Source organism: Cryptomeria japonica, chromosome 6, assembly GCF_030272615.1.
Source record: "Cryptomeria japonica chromosome 6, Sugi_1.0, whole genome shotgun sequence".
Classification (NCBI taxonomy): domain Eukaryota; kingdom Viridiplantae; phylum Streptophyta; class Pinopsida; order Cupressales; family Cupressaceae; genus Cryptomeria; species Cryptomeria japonica.
In genome coordinates, this window is record NC_081410.1 from 496,040,277 (window position 1) to 496,067,288 (window position 27,012).

Sequence of the window (27,012 nt, forward strand, 5' to 3'; positions counted from 1 at the left end):
GCTCGCTGTTCGAGCTGGGCGTGCAACGTGTCTAAAGTTATCCGCCTCATTCCCATTGTTGCCATGTCCATTATTACCATTAATATTATTCTCAAGGCCATTGTTGTTGCCACGACCTCCATTATTATCATCTCCCCTATTGTTATCGTTTCCCCCATTGTTATTGTTTCCATTGTTGGCATCACTTGGATTAATATTGATGCCCATCTGTCTAGCCATAAGCTGCAACATCATGTCCATTCGCCTATTCTGCTCCTGCTGCATACGCTGCCCCTGCTCTAACGTACCCAGCAACTGTCTGAACATCACCTCCCCCTGATCTGGAACGATATTCCTCTCATCTCGGTCACCCATACTGCTGTCCTGATCAAAGAATATTTCCTCTATGTCTGTATGACTGGATTCTATGTCCACCTGCACGGATGAACTAGACTGCTCACTCTGACTATCCGGATTTCTATTTTGTCTGGCCCTGGTATTGCGAAAATTATAATGCCCCTGTCGCATGCTCAATCATACATTCTGGACCTGTTTTATTTCTGCAATATGTTTTGGTGAAAGTTTCCCACAAGATGGCAGAATCTTCTGCTCTGATACCACTGTAATGGACACCCCCTGTTCGGTACTAAATTTATGTCCTTTCTACTTAGTGTAATTTTGTCAAACAGTTGGCGTGCAAGCTGACTACTGGATTTTTTTTGGTTCTTGATTTGCTAAAGGATAAATTTGGTAAACTGGTATTTATTGTAAAGCTTTCAAGTTTATTCAATATAAAAATAACCAGACATATCAAATGCCAAAAGCAAGAGGATTAATGCTGATGATATTTATTTAATTCCAACTCCAAGCATACAAATCAGATTTGAAGAATATTACAGACCATATGATAATAAACAAATTCAAACCTGGACTCCACAAGTATAGAACCTGCTGAAAACACTGTTCACGCACTGTAGCTGCACTATTCACGGCACCGTAGCATTTTTACTATTCACGTAGCACTGTAGCAAAACACTGTTCACGCGGTACTGTAGCAAAAACACTGTTCACGCGGTACTGTAGCAAATCACTATTCACGCGGTACTGTAGCAAATCACTATTCACGCGGTACTGTAGCAAAAACACTATTCACGCGGTACTGTAGCAAAAACACTATTTTCAATCTGCACTTTCAAACCCCTGTAAAAACATCATGCGAGAGCACCAAATGAAGCCCAATGTGTTTCCTGAATGAAAACACCATTAATCCTCCTGACTGTGTCTTTCAACAGCGAAGAGAATGCTAGCAAAGAGGGATTCCGTCCTCCAAGCCCAATAATCAGATTTCTACGAAATCCAACAGCATCACATTAATTCATCCCAGCCTATCCCAAAAGAGAGCTCTCAACCTCCATTTATATCTTCTTCCTGGATGCAAACACTTCATTTTCTCAATGTGGGATAATACATTTTAGAATAAAATATTATTTCCCACAATATACACATTAAAGGGAACTTTTAATATTTTAAACATTACTTTATATTCCCAACCTTATAATATAACGATAAAGTTAAATATTTAATTTAACTTTACACTTTATCGTTAAATATTAAAACCTTGTTGATAATCCCTTTAAATCATTGTCGCCTTCAAATATTTTCTACTGATAATTATGCCAACCAGGGAAACACTAAAAATTCCAAGTCACTGCTTGGAGACTAACTTACTATAAATAGTAAGTGTCTAGAAACCTTGTCAAAGCAGCACCGATTGGCCTGAAACTGAAAACACCTAGGCCAAAATACCTCAGGATCCCACCAATGTCCTTGTTAGCCTTCGGGATCGTGTCAGAATAGGCTAACGACACCCCATATCATGTTGCGCTAAAAAGGGGACATTACAGAGGCTTCGGAGTGCGTCTCCCTAGTGCTACCCAGTTTCGTACTTGAAATACAGTACCTAGCTGTGCATTGTGTTCTCTTATATTCTCAGAGTTGGCCGTAGACATTTTTGATGCTGAAGTGATTCTGGAGACTGCTGGTTTTGCTTGTGGCTGAAGCACATTTTCAATCACACCTCTCTGCTAGAGCAACTGACGGTTATGGGTATCAGCTCTATCCTCCTTCCCAGCAATGGCGATTCATTTTGTGAGTTTTTAGCAATTTTCATTAAGCAATGAATTTCCTAGACAAAATCGAACTTCCTAGGCATAGCGTGGGTTTTAGTACTTGCATTGGGATGAGTGCCAAATAAATATTGGGTTGTTTGGATTGGTTGCTGTTGTGAGTGATATGTTGTGGGTTTGGAACTGATTTGAGTTGATTCGAGTGAAAAATGAGGGAGTTATGAGCATTTTGGAGTTTCCATAGGCTGCTGATTTGTACTTTCAGCCTGCAGATTGGTTGTAACAGAAATTTATATTCTTGCTGTAGAAATCTGCATTACTCTTCTCATCTTATCTCTATTTTGTAAGGTTGTTTCAGTAGTATTGATCATCCATTCTCGCTGTTCTTATTTGTAATCCCCACTGCACAAGTGGAAGAGGCTGGCCTGCCGCCTTCTTGCTTGTAATTCAATTTATGTACTCAGTCCTCCCACTGAATAAGTGGTCGAGTGATAAGTTTTAATACAATGGTTCTCCCGCTGAAATATGGGGTAGAGTGATAGCTTAATGTAATGTCCTCCCGCTGAAATATGCGGTAGAGCGATTGAGTTTCTGTTTCTTGTTATTTTCCCTTGACTGGATTATTGCCAAGAGTTTGGTTTCTATCCTGTTGGATAAGCAGAAGGGGCTGGCTTGCCGCCCAAGCATTGTAATTTTAGTTTGTTTTATGGTGCTAACGATCCCTGGAACACCGTATGCTCTCACCCTCCCAGCTTGGGCTCTCGGTGAACAAAAGGTGGAAGGGTTCCCTTTCAGCAGTTTGGATTATTTCTCTAACCTTAACGGGTTGATGTGTTTGCTTGTAACTCTTACTGTTAAAAAACAAACAAAAATTTACTGGGATATTACAGTAAGAGATGATTGTTGACTTGATGACACCAAACCAAGCTTTGCTTTGCCATGAGGAAACAACTACACAAAGATGGTGCAATCTCCTAAGGATGAGCGAATGATTTTCATCACTTATGCACACCAACATCATGAACAATGAGCATAAAGCAATTGAAGTTAAGCTTTTAGATAAGTTCAATCTAACAACACATTGCAATTTGCAATCAACAAACTCCAAGTTGTATGAACATTAGGACTCACCATTCATCAACAATAAAATCTTCCATTCATCTAACGCATCCAAACTATGAGAAGTGGAGACCATGCAACATGGTGAAATAGCACACAAAATCCACCATATCTTCAATGAAAATAGTATGTTTATTATAGCAAGCCTTGACAACCATTGTTAAGAGGGGTTTTCGTCCCACTAAAGTGCCACCATAGGCCAACCCCCTCGTGGATACGTGGCTATTGGTCCCAACATTTGGTTCGGGTACATTCCCACTAGGATAATAGAGGATTGTCCGCTGGGGTTTAGCCATAATAGTGGGCTTTTGTCCAACATAGACATTACACTTTACCTATATTAAATACTTTGCATAAAAAGCAAGATTTGGGCTGAGTGGCATAGGAGGGGAGGTCTAGGTGACCTAGATGTATTGTTTGTAAATGTCCCTTATGGTAGCTCTAGTGATGATATCCTTTGAAGGAAGGAGTTGAATAGGAGCATCCAAGGAATAAATGAAAGGAGGTAGTCTCTCAATAGAGATGTTGATAGAAAGAACCAAGCTAGTCTTAAGAGTACCAACAATGGTGGTACCTATGGGAACCTAATGAAGCAATCTATACAAAGGAACAAAGTTCTAAGTGTACCTCTCATAACTAAAATTTGGATTCCACCATGGATTTGAGTTTGTGGATGTAGGAAGTAAGTCAAAAGATAGTCTTGATAAAAGGGGTTAGGCAGCTAACTAAACTTGGACAATGGTGTTAGGAACAATTCATTTGTAATTGATCATGTATTGTAGCATGAGTGTTTGGTTCCTCTTAATATGGGTCCAATCAATGGATCCCAAGCTAGGCTTCCAAACCTCAGATCCATACAAAATTGTGGGCTTGTTGATGGCATCAAAAAGACTTATCTTTTAAGGGATATCATGGAAGTGGATTTGGAAACATTGGAATTCCAATATACAAAAAAGCATAACCTATGTAAAGATGTGAATGGGAGGTAGGCTTCATGCTAAAGGAGGGATAAAAAAATATGATCCCCAAGTATTTGAAAACCAATGTGATGTCTTGTAATGTCCCCTTCCTTGTGATGTTGCATTCAGTGGTCCATTGGCCTATTCCGGAGACCCGAAGGCTATGTGGAAAGATGAATTAAGGGTTCCCATGTTCCTTGGAGTTCCGACCAGACTTGTCAGGGGTGGAAGGTGAACTTACTATTTTTAGTAAGTTAGGGTTTGGTTGTCAGGATGGTACAGAGTTGCTAAGCTCGCCAAGCTTTTTCTCTAGTTGCGAAGACAACGATTTTTGGAGCATTATTTCATGACTTACTATTTTTAGTAAGTAGCAGCTTGGGGTATTCTATTTTTGGCAGTCTTGGATTTGGTCCTGTCCCAGCACAATTCAGTGATTCTCATTGTTCAACCTCATCTGGATTCCGTTAATAATTAGTACTGGAACTATAAGCAATTTAATTAAATATTATTCCTTATCCTAAGATTATTATTTAATTATTTTATCACTTATTGATGTTATGGGAAATTGTGCAAAATACAATATTTTTCCTGATTCATGTCTGGGCGATTTATTTGGAGAGTTAAAGGGAAACTTCATTCTTTATATTTTAAAGAATTTATAATGACAAAAAAAATCGTGGCCCCTCTCCTTCGTGTGATTTTGACTTGGGAAAGTGGGCGCCTCTTTGGGTCCACCATGAAATGAAATGCAATTGGAATGAGGCGAAATTGGGAGGCAGTTTCATTTGAATTTCAGATGGGAAAAGCTATATAAACAGAGGTTGGGCTCCTCATTTGGCATCCAGAGAAAATATATTGTTATGCTGTCGGAATGACTCCAGACATTCTTCGAGGGTGAATACCTCCTAGAACCTTCCTTCTGGTTTCGAGTGTGAGACATCACTCCTAGTTGTGGTGCGTAGTTGTGAGTTTCTTGGTGATATTTTGGGTGTGTTGGCGAAGATTTGAGTGTGCTGCTGGGTTTTTGGTATTGCTGGTCGCGGGACTGCTGAAAGTGAAATTTGCTCATACCTCTCAACCAGGCGACTCCATCCATCTAGGTCCCGGCTCATTCTTCCTTCCTTGCCATGGCGATACATTGTGTGAGTTTCTATCTATTTTGTTTGAGCAATGATTTTATTAGACAAAATCGAAATTCCTAGTCTAGGCATGGGTTTTCTACCTTGCATTGGGATGCATGCAAATTAAATAAGGGTCTGTTTGGGGTGTTGTTTTGATCGGTTGCCTTTGCATATGATGTACGGTGGGTTTGGAACTGGTTTGAGCTGATTTGGATGTAAAATGAGGGAGTTAAGAATATTTTGGCATTTCTCTAGGCTGCTGGTCTGTGTTCCCAGCCTGCAAATTGGTGGTAACAAAAATTTATATCTTTATTGTAGAAATCTGCATTACTCTCCTTCTATCATTTCTATTATTGTAAGGTTAGGTAGTAGTACTACTAACCAGTTCTATCTTTGTAATTCTCATCCCGCTGAATAAGTGGAAGAGGCTGGCTTGCCGCCTGATATGCAACAAATTTGTAATTTTCAGTCCTCCCGCTGAATAAGTGGTCGAGTGATAAGTAATGCTATGGTCCTCCCGCTGAAATATGCGGTGGAGTGATTGTTTAATGTAATGTCCTCCCACTGGAATATGCGGTAGAGTGATCGTTTAATGTAATGTCCTCCCGCTGAAATACGCGGTAGAGTGATTGTACTTCATTTCCTTGTGGTTTCTCCTTGGTCGGTTTACCGCCAAGAGTTTGGTTTCTATCCTGCTGGATAAGCAGAAGGGGTTGGCTTGCCGCCCATGCATTGTAATTTTCAGTTTGATTATTGCTGCTGACAATCCCCGGAACACCGTATGCTCTCACCCTCCCAGTCTGGGCTCTCGGTGAACAAAAGGTGGAAGGGTTCCCTTTCAGTTGTTTGGGTTTATTTCTCTAACCTTAACGGGTTACTTGTTGTGGATGCATTGTTATTGGCCTAAAAACCAAAAAAATTTAGTGGGATATTACATGTCCGTAGCTACCCCTTTGTAGAACTGTAATGTGGAAAGGGAATATGCTTGGAGATGTTAAAAATCATGACCTTAGTTTTACCAAGGGTGATTGCAAGCTGATGAAGTCCATATAAGCAAGTAATTGCACTAAGTTTTTATTGTAGGCTTTTAGTAGAATGTGAAATGAGAATACCATCCTAGCAAAAGGTAAAATGGCTCAAGTCACCTTGTGTAAAATACAACCATCATCAATACATGTATGCTATTGAAGAACCTCTTCCAACTCATCAATGTAAATGTTGTAGAGGGTTGATGATAGAGGACACCCTTGTTTGATACAAGTGGTGCTTCACACAAAGTTGGAAATATAGTGAGAAGTATGGAACTGCCCAATGATTGTCTCATAAAGCCTCGAAGTTATGGTAATGAAAGAATTAAGAACACCAACATTGCACGTAATTTGAAACAGCATGTGTCTTGGAATTGAGTCAAAGCCTTCTTGAAGTCCATGAAACAACAAAAGGCTGTGGATGATTGGTGATAAGCCACCTACATAATAGCCCGAGGAGTAAATAAGTAGTCAATGGTTTGATAATCTGCTCTCTCCGAGTACCTCTCTACAAGTGCTCAAAAATTGTATGTCTAACACCGTAGCATAAAGTTTGGCAAATGTATGCTCATCCAGGGTTGTCTAAGCTTGGATAGATCTCTAGATTTATGAATAGGATGGATTATGTGCTGGGATCAAGATTGAGGAAAACCTAAACAAACTACGTTGTTAAAATGATTTGACAAAGGGAGAAACAACCCTGAAGTGTGGGATCTTGTGCAAAGGGGTTGAATCTTTGGAGAAGGTCGACTTCCTCCTCAATCCAAGTGCAAGGGTTGAACCAACTCAACACTCCAAATTCTACTTCTAAACATATCCTTACAACTTGGAGAGGAAATGCTAAAATGAAAGGAGGTGATGCAACAAGATAAGAGATGTTCCTCTCCCCACTCTGAAATGACACAAAGAATCAATCGAAATACGTTGGAGACCGACAAACTTTAGTAGCATGAATGACCACAAACACATGTATGGAGGCTAGAATTTGCTGAATGTCAAAGGGGAGAAGGTTTCCCACAAGTCACACTCAAAAACAAATTAACATAGTATATACGTGAGAGAAAGCCACAAAACATACACTTATAATGAAGGTAAGGAATTACACACAACATGCATAAGTTGAAGACAGGCAAGAATGATAATTTTAATTCATTCTTAGGCCAATGGCCAAACTTATAGTTGCAAAAATGCAAGAAAATGTACAAATCTTCAAGAGAAGTGAAAGAGCATAAGGTAGCTCAAGCTAGCAGGGAGAGAATCCTTTACAATGAGGCTTAGTAGCCTATGCATAGCAAACTGGTCGCAAAGAAGAGACCAATGGCCAAAGAGGGGAAGCCTTGACCCTAACGTATGTAGAGGAATGTCAATCCAGGAAGGTAGGGAAGTGCACGGATTTGACATGGTTGTGCGTGCAAGAAACCCATCCATACCCTGACAAGGCAATCCCAAGAAGGAAAGTACTTGTAAAAGGTAGATTGCTTGACATTCCAAAGTCGGAGCATACAGAAGTGACATGAAGGACATCAAGTAACCATAAATAAGCATGGCCTTGGACTCCACTTGATGGCAGTCTTGCAAAAATCATTAAATGTGCCCCTGTAGCTCCATGAATGAAAGTAGACAAGTTGTGGTAGTTGGAAGAGCATTAAGAGCTTGAGTGTTGATCACGCCATCTGGAAGTGTTGTAGTCACCAGAGGACAGGCGTCGAGCCTTCAACAAAACACTGCAAGAGAATAGTAGGCGGGAACCTCAGAGTCTGGAGAAATGAGAGGGAGGAGGACTCCGGGTTTCAGACTCTGGGGATACAACATACCTTTTCCCAAAGAGGGAAGGGGTAGACCAGTTCCCTGCATTTCGTAATTTGAAAGGAAAGGGAAGTTCGGGTTACGGAGTCTAGGGAGACGACATACCTTTTCCCAAAGAGGGAAAGGGTAGACCGGTTCCCCGCATTCTGAAATCCTGAAGGAAAGAGAAGTCTAGTTATGGAGTTCGGGGAGACGACATACCTCTTCCCAAAGAGGGAAGGGGTAGACCGGTTTGGTACATTCTGTAATATAGAAGGAAAGGGAAGTCCAGGTTATGGAGTTTGAGCTCTTCCCAAAGAGGGAATGGGTAGATCGGTTCCTCGCATTCCGCAATCTGGAAGGAAAGGGAAGTCAGGTTATAGAGTCCGGGGAGATGACATGCCTCTTCCCAAAGAGGGAAGGGGTAGACCGGTTCTCCGCATTTTGTAATCTGGAAGGAAAGGGAAGTCAAAAGGACCAAAGGACTCCAAGGCACGAAGGCAAGATGGAGGGGAAAAGGGGAAGGCCTGAAGCCCACCTCATAATAAAAGAACACTCGAGCTTTGTCATGATTCCTTGACTTGGCGCTTCTTTTATCTGGGGCATAACTGGTCCATGGAACATATCTCTAATCGGTTCATATTGATGGATTAAGGGTGTCATAAATTGACAACATTTTGGCGACCTCTTCGGGATGCTTGCCTGCTATGCATGAGATCTAGAAGCCTTGAGCATCCATTGGGCACTGAGTCACTGAGACAACCCAAAACATGTGCATGCCAATACTTGGAGGAAAGATGGAAACTAGAGCCCACAACCTCCTAAGGAAAATATAGCAAGTACAAAAGCACTTATGGACACAAGACAACCTCTAATCTAATATTTACATTGTCATCAAGACCCTCTTTAGAAGCAAGGCTTGAGATGAATCTCGTTCACTAGGATTGGGAGAACTTCACCATCAAGCTTGGAGAGTTAAATGCATTGGCTTCCTTGCAACTGGTGATGACATATGGACCATTCCAGATAACATCAAATTTGGAGTGTCATTCGGCCTTGGCTCTGTCTTAATCCCACTTGAGAACTAGATCTCCCTCTTTGAAGATCCTATTAGTAGTCTTTTTGTCAAAACTTCTTCTGACCTGCTCTTGATGAACCTGAAGTGTATGCATGGCTTGGTTTCTAACTTTCTCTAGCTCCATCAACTTAGCTAGCCTCACTATCTTGGCATCATTCTTTGCCAATTCTAGCTTATATGCTAATTCAAGAGAGGGTAACTCTAGGGAAGATGGGAGTCTCGCTTCCTTCCCATATACCAACATGAAAGGGGAGTTACCAATCGTCGTCTTGTTTGTGATCCTGTCGGCCCATAAGGCTGTCCTCAACTTAGTATGCCAAGACCTCTTATTGTCCTCAATTTTTCTTTTGATTATCCTAATGAGGTTTTTGTTGGAAGACTCAACTAAGCCATTACCTTGAGGGTAGTAATTGGATGATGTCTCTAAGTATATGCCACACTTAACTACCCAAGAATTGATTTGGGCTCCAACAAATGCCTTAGCATTGTTTGATATGATGGTGGAGGGGACACTGAGTCTTGTGACAATTCCATCAAGGAACTCCAACACTGAATCCTTTGACATCCTTCAATGCTACTACCTCTGTCCACCTAGTGAAGAAGTTCGTAGTTGCCAAGATCCATTTGTGACTAGCACTAAAAGGTGGGTTTATCATGCCAATGAAGTCTAAACCCCATTGTGTGAATGGATGGTCTGCTTGAATAGTGTGGAGAGGAAGGGCAGCTAGCCTTTGCTTTCCTTAGATGGCACATTTTTTGCAATTCTTCACCCATCTATGTGAATCTTTAAATAAGGTTGGCTAGTAATAACCAACCCTCATTATTTTGACAGTTGTAGTCCTTGGAGAGAAGTGGCCTCCCTGAAGAGCCATAATGAAATTCTTCTAACAATTTGCTGACCTGATTGTGCCCAATACATCTTAATAAGACTCCATTAGAGTCTCTTCGGAAAAGGGTGCCATTCACTAAGACGTAGGGGATTGACTACAACCTAAAATGTCTTCTTTTGGTCCTGTTTAGACCTTGGGGATATTTACCTTCCATTAAGAAAGTGGTCATATCGCTCGCCCAACTGACTAGAGTATCATTGTTGGTCGGTTGATCTTCTTGTAACACAAGGGCGATGTCTGAAGGAGTCTCCAAAGATGAGACAAGTTGTTCACATAGGCCCCTTCCTCTTACAAGCGTGGTGATCTTGATGTTGATGTCATATTCCATGACCTTGGTTATCCACCCAACCCTCTTCTCACTGATGTCCTTGTGTAGAAGGAAATCCTTGACACTTTCATATGGAACTAAGAGTTGGATCCTGCTGTTAGACAACATGTGTCTAAACTTCATCAATGCTCTTACAACAGTGAGGACTTGATTCTCTACATAGGTGTACCTAATCTCATAATCCTTTAATCCCTCACTGAAGAAGGCAACGGGTTGCTCCAAAATGTCATTGTTTAGCTATGTTAGGACAATTGAGATGCTTGATTCTCCTCCAAAGGTATAGAGGATAAAATCCTTTTCATAGTTAGGATTGACAAGAGTAGGGGCCTGAGCAATTGCTTGCTTGATCTCTTCAATTCATCCTTCCCTTGGTCCAACTGAAGGCTAAATTTTTCTTCAGCATGGAGGTGAGGGGTTTTACCATGGTGGCAAAGTTGGGAATGGACCTCCTCACAAAGTTGATCCTACCAAGGAAACTCTGTAATCCTTTCTTGTGATTGGGGAGTGGGAGAGAAAGAATAGCCTCCACTTGCTTTAGATCAATGGCTAAGCCTTCTTTAGATACAATGTGTCCTAACAATCTCCCTTGATCAGTGGCAAATACACATTTGCTTGGGTTCAAGGACACACCATATCCCCTACATTTCATGAACACCTACTCAAGATGATCAAAATGGTCAGCTGCATGCTTTGAATATATGATTATATCATCAAGGTATATAAACACAAACTTTGCTAATACACCCTTGAAAGCCATGTCCATTGCTCTTTGAAAGGTGACACCTACATTGGTTAGCCCAAAAGGCATCTTACAATAAGAAAAAGGTACTCCACTTAATAGAATGCAGTCTTCTATTGGTTTGACTCTTGGACTAAAATCTGATTGTAGCCTGACTACCCATCCAAGAATGAAAATCTTTTTGAGCCATTGACCTTTTGTAGAATTTGTTCCATGGAGGGAAGGGGATAATGATCCTTAAGGGAGGCTCCATTGAGGTCCCTAAAGTCTACACATAGCTTGATTTCCCCATTCTTCTTTCTTACAGGGACAAGATTAGCCACCAAAGAGGAGTGTTTGATAAGGAGGATGATATTGGCTTCTATGAGTTTGGTTAACCCTTTCCTCATTAGTGGCTCAATTTTGGGGTTTATTGGCCTTTGCTTTTGTCTAACTCGTTTTGCATATGGGTTTTGTTCTATGGTATATTGGGCTAAGCTAGGGTCAAAACACCTTGAATCTTCATAGGTTCAGGCAACTATGTCATCATATTTTTGACAAAGCTTAACAAAGGCTTCTTGTTCGGCCGAGGAACACACCTTTCCCAAACTTAATTACTTGTTTTTGGTAACAACTAGCTTATAATCACCTTTCTTTGCAGCCAGGTTCATCCTCTTCCTTAGTTGATCATCCGAGTTGAATATGCCTTCCAAGGCAACTAGACCTTTAGGCAACTTGTTGGAGTTGAGTTGCATGATCTGATCTCCATATTGGTCTTGCAACATAGACTAATTTCTAGCAGAAAACTTTGCTTCTTTTTGCAAAAATTTGACAATCTGCTGATCACTTTCAAACACCTGCCAATTTGCTTGATTGTCTAGGACAACAGGCCTAACAACAAGCCTAATGTGTTGTTCCTTCTTGTTTGTAACATGCCCTGGTATGTCAAACCGAGCATCGACTATTGCAAGCCTATCGACATGTTTATTCTGATTCCTAGGAACACTCTGGATGTTGAAGGCCTCAAATCCTTCAATCAAATCCCAAACCCCGTGTTTGTATGATTTAAGTAAATTGTTGTTTGTTATGTTCAGAGCTCTAGTGTGATTAACAACTAACTAACTATCCTTGAATACTTGCAAAGATTTGATCTTTCTTTTTTTGTGCACGTTGGACGCCTTGGATCAAGGCTTCATACTCAGTCACGTTGTTGGTGCAACGGAAATGAAGCCTAAAAGAGAAGAAATATTTCTCCTGCCTAGGAGAAACAAGCATTACACTAGCACCCGCACCATTCTTGTCTCTTGAACCATCAAAAAACATGCTCCATAACCCCTCCGAATCTTCTTGTGTCTTGATGAGGTTAGGGATAGGAGTATCCTCATTATTCCATGAATACAATAAGTGCTGTCCAGTCTCCGCAGTCTCAGTTAATGGATCAAACTAAAAAGCATTGCCTCACTCATCTATCCAGCAATCAGAAACCTCCTCTAGAAGAGTGGTAAGTTCACGAATAATACCCTCCTTCCCTTCTTTACACAAAGTGCAATTCATGCTTATAGGGTTGGGGGTGTAGGGCTCAATGTGTTTTGTGCAATGGGTTTTGCTTTTATGGTAACCTTGTTACCATACCTTGTTTGAAATAGCATGTGGGACCAATCAGAAGACAAGTATCCACCTATCTTCGCAGTGAATTCTCTAGACAGACAGATGGGAAAGAAGGTAGGGAGGTCAATGACTGATATGTCTTGCAAGACAGTGCAACTAGGGCATGCGTGTAAAGTTAACTTCAAATTTTTAACAACCCCTACTGTCTTAATAGAAGTGCCATCCAATTGGACAACCCCCTTAGTGACAGGTTCATATTCTATACCAAGAAGGTCAACTACCTTCTTAGGCATGACTAAGCTACTAGCTCTTGAATCTATGATGCAATTGTGAACTAAGTTACCTCCTATGATTAAAGAGAGATAGAAGGGGGGAGGGGTACTGATTTTGCTTGAACCTTCTTCCTCCCTAAGTTGAACCAAACTAGTTGGGACTGTCTTATTGTTGTCTGCTGCCTCATCACTTGATTGGTTGATGTCTTTCAATGCCTCCTTAAGCAAATCCCTTTGAGATGGGATGGAAAGAGCTTCCCACATAGTGACATTGAGGTTGGCCTTCTTCATTTGGTCAACTATGTTGAAAGGGACACCAACTGGTTTTGAAGGCCCCCTTGAAACAACAAGGTTTGACCTTGTTATTGGGGTGACCTGAGGTTCTTGCTTCTTGCTTCCTTGAACAATATCCTGACTTGTATCATGTCTTGTATCCTAGACAACTACCTTGGGTGTTGGAGCTGGGGTTGATGTTGAAGGCGTGGCACCTTCTACCGCTCTCTTTTTTGACCTTGTGTATTACATCTTAGTGTCACCATTTGTCTGATTTACACTACAAAACTCTGCTTCTTGCCAATTGACAAAAGTAGAATCCCCTTGTATGTGAGCTTGATTACCAACACTTGGTTAATTTGGATCATATTGCTGGACGAAGGTCGTTAACTCTCCATTTTGGCATGTACTTTGATTGTGTCGCTGATTGCATGGTTGACAGTGACACTAATCTTGCTCTTGGGTAGATTGTTTTGCATCGGAACTATTGCCTTTGAGTTACTTGCAGTTGTAGGGTTCACACTATTCAAGGGCCTAGCATGATTCCATTGGTTTTTCCCTTCAAAAGGTGGCCTATTCTATTGGTAATTTTGATTTCGTGCTTGATAAGGTCTACTATGTCGAGCTTGTTGCCTTTTTAGTGTCACCAACTCATTGCCAAAGTTTTGCAATAGAGTCTTGACCTCATGGAGCTCATTTGAGGATGAAATGGATGTGGATGGCTGACATGTAGAAGCGATTGGAATAGGAGCCAAGGTGGGCTATTGGGTAGGAGCTTCTGGGAACAAAAGCATTGGTGGCCTTGGAGCTATCTTTCCACCCTGTATCAAACAATTTTCTGCCTTTATGGCTATGTCATACGCATCTGGTAGAGAAGTTCCGCCCATTGATTGTATCATGACAACTACATCACTATTGAGAGCTCTTAGATAATACAAGAAGGCATGATTAGGAGATGGATTTACTAGACCAGGGATTCTATCCCATGTCTTTTGGAATTTGAAGTTGAAGTCTCCCATGAATTCATGAGGTGCCCTCTTGATTGTAGTTAGTTGTTCAACAAGTGATAGGTGATCACTTTTCTCTTTGAATTGTTGACACAACTTCTCCCCTAACTTGTCCCAATTGTGAATGGACTTAGGTGGCAACCCCCTATACCACTGCAAGGCTTTTCCTTTCAAGGATGTGGCCAAGAGTCTAACAGCTCAGTGACATTATGGACAGAGCAGATGTTTGCAATGTCTTGAATGTGCTCTATGGGAGTAGTAGTTGTTTCACCAGTGAAATAGGGTATACTCTTAATGCAGCTACTGGTATATCATTTCTTTGGTCTAAAATGAGGACTTCCCCCACTAAAGGTAACAAAAACTTGATTTTTGGTCTATTGATATGAGTGGTGGGAGCCGTAGACTGCAATGGTCTTGTAAACAGAGGGGTAGAATGAGACCTGGGTATTGGAGTGCTTGCAACCTTAACACCCCTAACTGCTGATAATGAAGGTCTACCTCTCTGTCTTCTAGAACTTGAAAATGAGAGTTTTGAAAATTGCAAATTACCTCTAGAAGATGCCCTTGTATGAATTTTGGGCATGAAATCAGCAACATGTCTTGGAAAAGAGATTGGATCTGTGAGCAGAGTCGCCAAGTGCTTGAATGATGGTTGCTTCCAAAGGTTGAGATGCTAAGAGAATCACTATGTTCTTAGCATGAAAGTTGGAAATTTTATGGAACTACATAACCTGTAGATTTTCCTTTGAAACGCCTTGAATGCTCGGTCCCACTAAGCGTGCGAAAAAATGTTGTCACAAAAGTTTGCACCCTTGTTGAGCTACCAACTCAGCAACCTCGTGAAACATGGAAACAACCCTGAAGTGTGGGACCTTGCGCGAAGGGGTAGAATCTCCAAAGAAGGCCGACTTTCTTCTCAATCCAAGTGCAAGTGTTGAACCAACTGAACACTCCAAATTCTACTTCTAAATCTATCCAAACAACTTGCAGAGGAAAATGGAAGGAGGAAATGCTAAAATGAAAGGAGATGATGCCTGTAATGTCCCCAATTTTAGCCTTTTGGCTGATAGGAGTAATAAGGAGAAATTAATTAAATTAATTTCTTATAAAGTCATTAAAATAAATAAATTATTAAAAAGTGACTTTATATTTAATTAATTTAATTTAAAGTGACTAAAGTATAAAAATAAAATAATAATTAAATTAGTCAATTAATTAAAATGAATAAAATGTACCTACCCTCTTCTAGAAGCTACCTCATGACGGGTTGTGAAAAAGATAAATAGAAGAGGGTGATTGAAGGAAGGCAGACTTGGATTATGAATTGTTGAATTGAATTGGTTTTGCAGGACCAAACGGTGTCTGCAGACTAAAGATCCTTGGGAACGGAAACTCCCATTGATCGCATAACTGAGAGAGTGAAAGATCTCTCGAGGGGTTGCATAAGAGGAGGTGACACTTCAGTCATTTCACTGAGCTTATTGGAGTTATTTATCAGATTTCAGGTGGTTATGCTTCAGACTTCCATATTTGGAGATCACCTTGTTGATGAATTTATTTTGGGCATGATCAGATCAGAAGTTTTTATTTGCTGCTACAGTGCTGCGCTACAGTGGTCCGCTACAGTAACTTTATGCCACGATTTGCATCTGTGATTTGTGAAGTAGTTTTTTGAAGGTGATTGAAGGGCGTTTTGGAGAGATTTGTCCAAGTTACAGGTCTGCATTCAAGGTCCGATCAGATAACCTGAGAACCACATTTTTGCTCATAGCTATTGTTTGAAGGTGGATACATTTGTGGGTGTGAACTCAATCCAATCGCCTAACCTAGGCAATCATTTTAAGCCTTCATTTGGAACCTTGGACGCTGGTATTATTTAATTATCTAACCTGCAACAATCTGAGGTTAGGCAGACTTGTCTAGGAGGGGCGATTTTGCCTTTGGAGGCCAGCAAGAATCATCAAAGGGGTCTGCCATAAGTGGCAAGCATTCCCTTGCAGAACGGCATCATTCAATCACGTTTTTGTCCTTTCTTTGGACTGTTGTTTGAGCATTTTCCTGAGTACTATGTCTCAGACTTAAGGAGCAGCCATGAAGTAATTATATGGTTATTAATAATAAGGTTTCCTATGTCATATAATGACTGATATATAATCAGGAATTGATAACAACAGTCTTGATTCTTAATGTTAAGTCTGAAGCATGTATATGAGTTGTTTGACAAAATGCCATTGTCCTCATAAGCCTGAAAATTAGTAATTGTATCAGTTCATATGTTTGAGTTTTGTAATGCCAAATTGTGCTATCATATGAATAGAGGATTAAGGAGTTTTAGGCTGCACCTTATATGATTGAATTCTGAGAATGAATGACTATTATTTGACAGAATGACAGCTAGTAGATGCCCATGTTTGAGAGCTTCATTAATCCTCCAATACATCTAGGTGGTTGTTAAGCTTTCAATATCATCATGCTTTCATTTCAAAGTCATTTGTGAATGATCTTTCATTTGGAATTAGCGTTTGATGTCCTTTATTAGCCAAGTGTTTGACAAAAGGTCTAAGCCAAGAAAATCAGAATTTTGTATTAGAACTGACGAGGGACAGTTCAGTGGTCCCAGAGCGGTATCCTGCCATCTTGTTGGGAGGTATAGAGAGAAGATGGATTTTAGACAAATCCACTATTGATTTGATAAGGGACTTGCAAGCTTTGATGAATGATCCGAAAACAAAACAGGGATTTTTAAGAAGGTTTGGGAAATCGAAAAGGGAGAAAATTTCTCAACCTACAAGTGTTCATAAATCTATCCAAACAACTTGTAGAGGAAAATGGAAGAAGGAAATGCTAAAATGAAAGGAGATGATGCACCAAGATAAGAGATGCTCCTCTCCCTACCCCGAAATGACACAAAGAATCAATCCAAATACCCTGGAGATGCACAAACTTCAGTAGCATGAATGACCCCAAAAACATGTATGGAGGTTAGAATTTGCCAAATGCCAAAGGGGAGAAGGTTTCCCACAAGTCACATTTAGAAACAAGTTAACACAACACATATGTGAGAGAAAGCCACAAAACATACACTTATAATGAAGGTAAGGAAATATACACAACATGCATAAGTTGAAGAGAAGCAAGAATGATAATTTCAATTCATTCTCAGACCAATGGCCAAACTTACAGTTGCCGAAATGCAAGAAAATATACAAATCTTCAAGAGAAGTGAAAGAGCAGAAGGTAGCTCAAGCCAACAGGGAGAGAACCCTTTACAATGAGGCTTAATAGCCTATATATAGCAAACTAGTCGCAGAGAAGAGACCAATGGTCAAAGACGGGAAGCCTTGACCCTGGTGTATGCAGAGGAATGTTAGTTTGGGAAGGTAGGGAAGTGCACGGATCTGACATGGTTGTGCGTGCAATAAACCCATCCATACCCTAACAAGGCAATCCCAAGAAGCAAAGTACCTCTAGAAGGTAGATTGCCTAACATTCCAAAGTCAAAGCGTACAGACCTGACACTAAGGCCATCAAGTAACCATATATAAGCATGGCCTTGGACTCCACTTGATGGCAGTCTTGCAAAAATCATTAAATGCACCCCTATAGCTCCATGAATGAAAGTAGAAGAGTCACAAGAGTTGGTGGAGCATTAAGAGCCTTGAGTGTTGATCATGCCATCTGCAAGTGTTGTAGCCACTGGAGTACAGATGTCGAGCCTTCAACAAAACACTACAATGGAAGAGGAGGCGGGAACCTTGGAGTCTGGGGGAATGAGAGGGAGGAGGACTTTGGGTTTCAGAGTCTAGGGAGATGGCATACCTCTTCCCAAGAGGGAAAGGGTAGACCAGTTCCCCGCATTCTGTAATCCGAAAGGAAACGAAAGTTCGGGTTATGGAGTCTAGTGAGACGGCATACCCCTTCCCAAAGAAGGAAGGGGTAGACTGGTTCCCTGCATTCTGTAATTCGGAAGGAAAGAGAATTCCGGGTTACGGAGTTCGGGGAGACGGCATACCTCTTCCCAAAGAGGGAAGGGGTAGACTGTGTTGATGTGTTTTTTATGCACATGCAAACACAAAATAAAATACCCAAAAGTATCTTATCCTCTCTTGAATAAAGTCTCTCAAATGCTATGCTTCGTGATCAAATGAGACAACTCCAAGGTTCTTGTATGTTGGGTCATGACGTGTGGATAAGCACAGTTGGTCGTTGTGATTGCTGTTTCATCAATCATCAGGGGGCCTTACACTGAATTGTTGAAAGTTTGAACTGCTGGAACTTAGACTCTAACTACTGGCTTGGAGAATTAAAAAAATGGCAAAAGACATGGGTTTAGGGAGACTACACTACTCGTAAGAATGCAAGAAACAATGAATGATCTTTGGGAACTCCACTAAGCCTTGCCTTGACATGCAAAGCAACAACACCACAAATCTGAGTGCAATCTTCTAAGGAAATTAGATGATTTTCAAATCATTATCAAGCATAGACACCATTAATTAAATGCATATCAATGATTGAATAACAATTGAACTTAGGCTCATTTTGTTGGCTTGATGATGATTTTTGTAATGGATGACTTTATGTGTTGTCATTGATGGCACATATACACACACACATATGTTCATATTGTCATAGTCATCTTAGTTAAGTCAAACCAGTTCTACTCCTAAGTCTTTGTATTGCAAACTGGTATCATATGTATAGAGAAGTCTAACCGGTATGAACGTGTCTAAATCGATATATGTAGACAATTGGTATATAAAGGAATGACAATTGGTTTTGGTCAATTCCACTGACACCAATTTGGAGATACAACGGAGAGAAGAAAGGAGGCGAATGGAGACAATCGGTATATGAGTTGGAAGCGGTTAACACTCAACCGGTATCGATGTTCCAACCGGTTTCACTGATTGTGTGATGAGTTATCATCGGTCGTGATGAGTTATCTCTAACCGACATATTTGGCGGTGATTTGTGATGTGTTATGGAAGATTGTCCAGATACATTGAACCTAGGAAATTGTGATGAGGTTCTTGAGCTGACATGAAATCTAATGTCTATAAAAAGACATTGTGATGAGTTATTTTGATATGCAAGATACAAGTGATGTTATGAGTCAGAGTTGATGCGAATTATTGAAGGAGTTGCAGAGTATGTCGGTGATGCAGTATTGAGTGAGCAGAAGAGGATCTATACAAGCAAGATGTGCTATTTCTAGATCATACCACCTGTTGTTTTTTAATCACTACAACAGTTAAATACCCTAACCGGGTAAGCTCTAACAAGCTTCATTGTACAAATCCTCTAACAAGGTGATCCATTAGTTTGGATTTCAAATCCTCTACCGAGGTTACTCCTAACAAGGTACTACCTTGAACTAGGTATAGCTCCAAGCAGGGCTTTGGGATCTTTAACAGGATTCACTCTTAACAAAGCACTTTGTAGACCTTAACCGGTCGGTTACCTATTTCTGCAGATAGTTAACTTGTGAGTCCCATCTCACTGTGGTTTTTCCCAGTTGGGTTTTCCACGTATAAACACTTGTGTTATGGTGAATGTTTTACTTGTTGTGAATGCTTTTATAACACTTTGGATTGCATGCAAAGTCTTAAGTAAACTGGTTAATTGTTTTTACCAGTCTGGGTTTAAAGTGTTATTGTTTTTGCTACCACTGATTCACCTTCTTCTCTAAGTGCATTATAAGTCTATCACATTCAGGTATTCCAGTTGACCACACAAGGCGAATTTGCAATCAACAAACTGCTAGTAGTATGGATTAGGAGTTTCACCATCAATCATACACAATTCCTTTCATTCATCTAATTACTTATCATCTAACATGAAGATCCAACAAGAAACCATGCACTTGTAAAGAAACAACACATTCCACCATAACTTCAACGAAAAGGAAGTTTATTTACAACTTTGGCATCAATTTCTGCCTTCTCTTTTTATTCTACTCTACCTGCTATCTACTATTTTTGCTATTAGCCTTCTATTAACTATTCACTATTGCTATACTATTAACTCCTCTATTCACTATTAACTTTTACAAATGAGAAGCTTGAGCCCTATATAGAGAGCTCATTACAATTCAAAGGCTCAGATTGATTTGAGATCAATGGCAGAGATTTTACAATAAAACCCCGATTAGGGTTTGTTACAACAAACTCAATTCTGGCCAATAAAATAATTACAAAATTTGGACACATGTCCTCTTTGGAATATTCAACCAATAAATAGTGCGGGTAGGTTCATAGGAGTTTGTGCCTCCATGGATGAGCATGGTTTGTTGAACCTCGATATGCTGATGCAGGACCTCCTCTGATTGGTGGAGTAGTGACTGGGATGATGACTAGGACGCCATCTCATCTTGCACTTGTAGACTTGGTAGATAATCATGAAAGAATGTTGAGTGATATCTCTTGATACTCAACATTATCCAGTTTGCTCAATGTGATGATGATGGGAAGCATCGTTATGATCTAGCAATCTTTGATTGACTCTTCTGAAACTATCTGCTTCCTTGATCATGTCCGATATAGACTTTGTGTGATGACCTTGATTGATCCTCCCTTTGATGAATGGTGCAACTGGTTGTGGTTAACTCCTTAATGCATTGACTTTGATTCTTGGATTCCTGAAGGGAATTCAAGATTGTAAAACTTTCTTTCATCATGAAGTTATCTTTCCTTCATGTTCCAATGCCTTGACTTCCTCGTGTTGATCTTTACTTTGCATGACTCGAGCTTGATCTTGATGTTGACTTGTCCTCAATTCCTCATTTAATCACCTGCAAAGCAAACAAAAGTGTGTCAAATACATAGAATACATAGTAACTTCACTTATCCTTCACTCTCATATGTCTGAATTTGGTTAGCTATAATTTTGATGCAATGTGACTTCACATAATTCTGCCCAGCCTGCCTTCAAATTGGACTGAAAATGCTAATAAATCAAATCAATATTGCCTTGTTTGCAATTGTGTTTTTGGTCAATGAGATAATCAAATCTGCTATCCAAAATCGCTGCTATAGGACAATTTCGCTCTCAACAATGAAAATCTGAGTATTGATCTTCAAATTGACTTTTGTTCCTATTCACCCTTTTTAAAGTTCGCCTTGCTGATGTAGACAATTTTGTCTTCAAAATTGTGAATTCAGAGATAAAATCTGAATGTTGAATTGATTTCCTCTTCCTTGCAAATCCTTGAAGGCTTCTTCCTGCTCCATACCCCATATGAACGACTCTCCCTTCCTTGTCAGCTTGTCTAGGGGCCAGGAGACTTGTGCAAAGCCTTTGATAAATCTCCGGTAGTAGCCAATGTGGCCCAAGAATGACTTCACCCCTGTCACATTCGTCGGATTTTCCATGTTGACAATCACTCCTATCTTATTTGGGTCTGTCTTTAGACCTTCTTTACAAACAATGTGGCCGAGAAGCTTTCCTTGCGATACCATAAACCTGCACTTCCTCGGGTTAAGAGCCATCCTAGCTTTCCGGCACCTCTCCATACATTCTTCGAGTGCCTTTAGATGGGTGTCTTGATCACTGAAAATCGACCAGTCATCCAAGAATGCCCTGAAATTTCCTACGAACATTTTGTCAAAAATGTGTAAAATTATTCTCGGGAAGGTTGCCGGTGCATTACATAGCGCGAAGGGCATGCGATTGTAGGTGTACACCCCCTCCTCCACCACAAATGTGGTCTTTAGCTTATCTTCTTTCGCAATACTTATCTGATTGTATCTCGAGAACCCATCCAAAAATGTGTATATCTCATGCCCAGCTACTTCTTCCAGAATGCTGTCAGTGAATGGAATTGGGAATGGATCTTTGATTGTTACTGCGTTTAGGTACCTGAAGTCCACGCATATCCTTATCTGATTAACTTCCTTCTTGAGAGAAATGACTATTGGGGAAACCCAGTCACTTGTTTCCACTTTGAATATGATCCCAGCTTCCAACATTTTGTTGATTTCCTCATTCACCTTGGCCGCATAGTTCTTGTTCATCCTGTACAGTCTCCTCCGTACAGTTTGGGCTCCTGATACAAGGGATATGCGATGTACGCAAAATTCCGGTGGTACCCCCTTCAAGTCCTTGTAGGTCCAAGCAAAGGCGTCCTTGTATTCCAGAAATATCCTGAAAGTCGCCGCCTTCAGTACGGGGTTCCAGTCATCCCCTACAAGTATCACCTGCGGGTCCTCGTCCTTGCCTAGATTGACTTTTTTCACATCCCTTTCCTCGTACTTGATGGGTTTGTCTCGTTCAAACTGGTGGGCTGGCGTGTCATCCACCTGTGCCATTCCCTCCTGGTACCTACCATACTCCGGGGGAAATGACTGTTCTACCATACCGCCACTTGATTCCCCAATCTGACATATTTGCAGCATGTGGCACTTCGGGTGGAAGACCTCGTAGTTCTCCATCTACCAATGGAAGAGTCTGGCGAGTGAACTAGTTCCATCTTCAGAGCATCCCTCTAGTTCTAGCACTCCTTCATTGGGTTCCCTCCCTCCTATCTATTTGAGTCCTCCGAGTCAGAGTCGGACAACGCAAGCTCTTCATTGATGGATTGATTCCTCAGGTCAATCATATACTTATGACCTTCACTCTCGATTGAGAGTGTATTCTTCTTCCAGTTATGATTGGCTCTAGCCATGATCAGCCATCCCCTTCCCAGGAGGGCATCTTTCGCTTTTCTGTCCAGTGGAATGATTACGAAGTCCAGAAGGAATTGTTGTGTCTCGATCACCACCTTTTGTGCCATGAGAGTCCCGAGGGGTTTGATGTCGTGCTGATCTGCACCAACGAGATGAAATGTTGATGGCCAGAGAGTAGGCTTGGCCAGACCTCTCTGTCATGTCCCCCCCTGGATCGTTATATATATACGGAGAGAAAGAGAGACTCCCTAAGTGAAGAAATTATTATTATTAATTAATATAATAATTACCAATGAATGATTATTTAAAATTCATTAATTAAATATTATTTATGAACATGATTTGAATATTATATATTATCAACATAATTTGTATATTCAATAATAAATAATAATACAATTAAAATACAAAAGAAGAAAATAATATTTACTGATTATTAATTTATAGCTTATTAATTTACAAATAATAATAAACCATAAAATAATTAAATAATATTTACTGATTATTAATTTACCATTATTAACTTACACCTATTAACAAATATTATAAGCTTTAGCGCTAATAAATATTGGGAAGCGGTGACTTTTCAAGGAGTCACCGCCATTCCCAAATCCATTCTAATGGACACGACTCCCCACTAAAGACGTGGAGGAGAATAAAGGGAGACATCACGGGTGGGGGAAAAGGGAAAAATAAGGGGAATGGAACGAACTATCTCAGAATTTTTATTAAGTTACGGGCAGTCACATCCTTGTTTGGTGGTGTGCATAAGGATACAATTAATATGTTTGATTAATACATGAAGCCGATAATGTTCTTAGGTAGAGTATAAATAAAGATAATAATGTGATAATTATAATTAATATAATATCTTATGAACACGGCTCTGCATTATAATAAGATCTATAAATAAATTAAAATATATATAAAAAGGGAGTTAGGAAGGAGAGTGTGTGGGCAGAAGAAAGAGTATAGGAAGAAAAGAGCAGAGGCACCACAGGTACGTATATAATTATATTGGTAGTTTTAATGTTTATGTCATTATTAATATATATAATGCGTAGTTACAGAATTCTGTCATGAATGTTATTGTTGTCCTCATTTTTGGATTCTCAAAAATATGACAACCCCTACAAATTTTTGCCTAAAAAGTGTCATTTTTGTCTCCAAGGCACGTTTTACGAGGTACAAAACTCACATTTGATAGTGTCAAATCATTGGGGGGTGTCTTTGCCATCATTGTCCAAGTTTGGTGAGTTTTGGTCTTCCTTTTCCTAGCTTTCTGTGCAATTTCGGGTTTCAGAACAATCACTACAAGTTGAAGATTTTACTCTATGGCATGCTTCCCGAGGCGTAAATTCGCCCCATCCTTGGGCTGGATCGATCGTTGATCCATCGCCAAGCTACGTTTCGAATTTCGTCGCGTTTCGAGTCCGTTTGCTATGTTTTTGCTTCAATGTAGGGGAATTTTTCGATGATTACCAGTAACTGGTAATTTGTTTTTCAAACCCCCCTTGAAGCTTTTTAGGCTTGTAGGGGAATTTTTCTCCAACTACAAGTTTTTATAAAACTTGTAATGGGGGTTTTAAAACCCCCATTTCCAGTAGCTTGACTTTAAGTGTTTAAAAACTTGTAAATGGGATTTTAAAACCCCTTTACATGTCTTTATAACTTAAAGTTGTTTTTATAATGTTAAAATAAAACTTGTAAATGGGATTTTAAAACCCCTTTACATGTTTTAAGTGAAATCACTTGTAAAGGGAATTCTATTTCCCTATTACAAGTAATTTCACTTGTAATTTCTTTTCTAAAACCCGATTTTGCCTAACATGTTGAAAAAGTGAAATTTTAAACTTGTTATATCCTCCAAAAAACCCGATTTTCATTGTTTCATGCATTTTAAACTTGCTATTTGTTCCAAAAAACCTGATTTGCAAGGAAAAACGTTTTTTTGGAGGATTTTTAGCAAATTTTTGTGGAGAATTTGTTGGAGGAGGAAGGCATTTAGGATTCCTTCCTATTTCCATGCATTTTTAGACACCTTTCACGCCACATGGAGGTTAAGTTTGCTGTTTTTTTTGCTTTATAACATCAGCCACGTTTTTTCAAAAAACCACATTTTTTTGTCATTTGGAATGCCACGAATCAGCAATGTTATGAATCGTTTTGGCTTGGTATGCTAAGGCGTTGAGGTTAGAAAGAGTCTTGGCCATTTTCCATGCCATTTCTCATGCATTTGCTGCCACTTTTTTTAGTTTTGGGCATTTTTTCAAAAACGTGGCTAGGGTTTTGGAATGCGGTTAATTTCTTTTTAAGAGTTTTTCTTTCTTCTTCCAAAGATTAATCATCTTGTTGAAGAAGCATTTTCAGATTGGAGCAAGGTAAGATTTCTTTTCTTCTTGTTTCATTTTTCTTGTTTTCAAATATGTTGGTTCTTCCCCCAAAAAATGGGTTAGTGAGAGGAAATTCCCCATTTTACAAAGAAATTTGTAAAGTAAAGTTGTTCTTCCCCCTTAGAATTTCTCCTTCTTTACTTGTATTTGGGTTTTAAAAACCCGATTGCAAGTAAGAGGAAAATTAGTGTTCTTCCCTTTTTGGACAAAGACTTAACCTTCTTTAGTCCAAAAATCAATCTTCAATGATTAAAAAATCAAGTTCTTCCCAACTTCGGGTTTTGAAATCCGGATTGCAAGTTGAAAGTTCTTCCCATTTTTGCATTGGCAAAGTTCCAAGTGATTTTCTTGAAATTCATTTTTACCTATCCGCTTCCAATTCCCTCATCCATACATACCATTTCATCCACTCATTTCACACCTTCATTCATTTTCCCCATTTAAAGTCTACCTGCAGTCAGCCATCCATAACCCGAAATTGGTCCAAAATGCACTAAAAAAACACTTGAAAATGAATTTTAAAGGTCCAATTACAAGTGCAAACTTGTAGTTACCCATTACACATATGAAGTTGCATGTTTGTTCCCACATTTGCAAGTTAATGCTCTTCTTTTTCCCCCACATGTAATGCAGCTTCCAAAACCCAAAATTCACTTGTGAGCCCATTTTTGCATCAATTTATCCCTTCCCTTGTCAGTCCGGTTTGCACACACGATCTACCAAATCAATGGATTAAGGCATGGGCCTTATTTTGCAAGAAGAGATACAACAACAATTCATGGTTGAGAGCATAGACTGCTTTCAAGACAAAGATGGTCATGACGTGAAAAGAGAAAGGCAGCCCTTTCCCTCTTGAAAAGCTAGTACTACCCCAACCAAGAAGATAAGGATGCAAGTTCCCGTTCCGGTTCAAGATGTCTTTACCAATCCAGAATACTTCAACTTCTAGCATCCTGAAGCGACATGAAGATCATCACAGACAAAGGATGATGCAGTTAGAGTCGTGTCTTTAGACACATGGAATAGTTTTAGTTATGCATTTATAATTTTGTTTTGAAAAGTTACATGTAAAAAATAACTTTGTAATTGCAAGTTAACTCATTACTTGCACTTTTGTAATTACATGTAAGGCAACTACAAGTTGTGTCCGATTAGGATTGTAGTTGGAATAAGTCTTAGTTAGTTATTGAATAAGTCTTGCTGGTTGAGAGAATCTCTCAAGTTAGTTAGGATCCTCCCACCTTTTTCTCAAGGCTCCTCTCCTATAAATAGAAGAGAGGGTCTATTGTAATTTTTATCTTTTGGAAAGCAAGCAAAAACTCTGCCAAATTTACAGCAAGAAGTCTTTGAGCTTATGTATGTGAATTGAAAGTTTTGAAGAATAATAAAGAAGGATTACTCAAGTTTTGAGTCTTTGAGCTACATGTTTGAGTTTGAATCTTTTTATTTCTTTCATGCAAAGTGTTTCTAAGGGAGCTTAGTCTAATCTGATTTGAAGTCTTTGAGCTGCAAGTAGAGAAGATTAATTAAAATAGGAAAATCTCTAGAAGGAGCAGCAAGTCTTTGAGCTTGCGTCTATTCTTGAGGAAAAATTATTGTTTGATAAGAAATAGCAACAAGTCTTTGAGCTTGCATTAGTTCTTGTCTTTGTGTTGAAAGAAT